Raw genomic sequence first — 1,606 nt, forward strand, 5'->3', positions numbered from 1 at the left:
AACAAAGTACTCAAGACAAGACCCCGGCAAGAGGAGCTTGCCGGGAAGAAGGCAAGACCCCGGCAAGAGGAGCTTGCCGGGAAGGCCATCAGAAGCATCCCAAGGCCCCGGCAAGAGGCGCTTGCTGGGAAGGCCATCCAAGGCATTCCAAGGAACTTGCCACGGCGCGCTACGCGCCCCGACAAGGCCCGGTGAGCGACAAGCTCCCGGAAGCGACAAGTCGACGGCCGCGGCAAGGCGCTTGCCGCGGCAAGCCCCCACTCCACGCCCGCGCTCCAGCACATCCACCCACGTGTCGCTCCGGGGCCCCTCCCAAGCGCACGTGGCAGGAGGCTGTGCAGCTAGGGGCGTGCGGTGGCACGCAGGCGCTGACAAGACAACCATCGTGGCAAGACGGTGGCGTCCCTAGCGGTCCCTTTCGGTGCTGTCTAGGCGACACAGACGGGCATTTAATGCCCTTGTCCCCTGCCGTCAGGGTTAGGTATGATAACACTGTAGCAGCTAGCTGTGCCTACTACAGCACCTAGCTGTGCCTACCCACGGCACCCTTTTCCACTTTTGCCCTCCGTTGCCCTATGTCGGTAACCCCTTGAGCATATAAAAGGAGGCCCGGGGCAACGTAGAGGGGGGTTCAGCAATTCCACACACTCACGCTCGATCTCGCTCCCGAGCTAGAAATCAATACCAATCCACAAAGCAGGAGTAGGGTTTTACGCATCCGTGCGGCCCGAACCTGGGTAAATCGCTCGCGTGCTTCGCCTCGATTTACTCCTCGCACGACCAAACCGCCCGCGCGCTTCGCCTCGATCTGCTCTTTGCGCGACCTCCGCCCCCCGCCGAACCAAAAGGGACCTGGTCCGCCGGTCCCATAGGTGCCCGTGGATCAGCAGCCCCGGCACTCACAGTGATGGGAAAACGTTCGGCTGCGCACCTCATGCTTCTCATCGCAGGCATGGGTTGACAACCCATTTAGATGGGTTGAAGCCCGTTTGGGAGGGAAGGGAGCAAAGCCCAGCTCAGTAGGCATACAATGGCACCTTTCTTCTAATTAAAAAATGTACAACGACCGTGATGTAGAGGCTACGGAGAGGAGATATGAGCTGTTGGGGGGAGAGACAAAGCGAATCGGTATGCATAGCTCACTTGGCGATGGCAGCAAATCATAATAACGCTCAACTCCAGCTTCTTCATTTTTACAGAGCCAGGAAAAGGCAGGTTCCCCAACTCCTTCAAATTTGCACTCACAGAATAGCAAGCTTCTTGATTTGAGCTCCACGGAATTTGCTCGTTCGCCTGAACTTCACTGCGGAGTTAATGGAAGTTGAGAGCCGGAGCATCGCCGAACAGGCCCTTAGTACAAACTGTTGCCAAACTTGAGAGCATCAGAGTCATAAGGTTCATAACTGAAAGTCAATATAACATGTTAGTTGCAACCTTATTTGGTTTCATCATATCTGAACATACACATGCACTTGCTCTCTTTTTGCACCATGGCACAAAATTTGTGATATAAGCAAAAGGAGTTTGCTTCCATGGTTTTGTTCTGGCGCCATTCTCAATGTGCCGTTCATTCACACGCAATGGAATTATCTATACCATTATATAT

Source organism: Triticum urartu, chromosome 1A, assembly GCF_056163025.1.
Source record: "Triticum urartu cultivar PI428250 chromosome 1A, HENAU_Tu73, whole genome shotgun sequence".
In the NCBI taxonomy this organism is placed as follows: domain Eukaryota; kingdom Viridiplantae; phylum Streptophyta; class Magnoliopsida; order Poales; family Poaceae; genus Triticum; species Triticum urartu.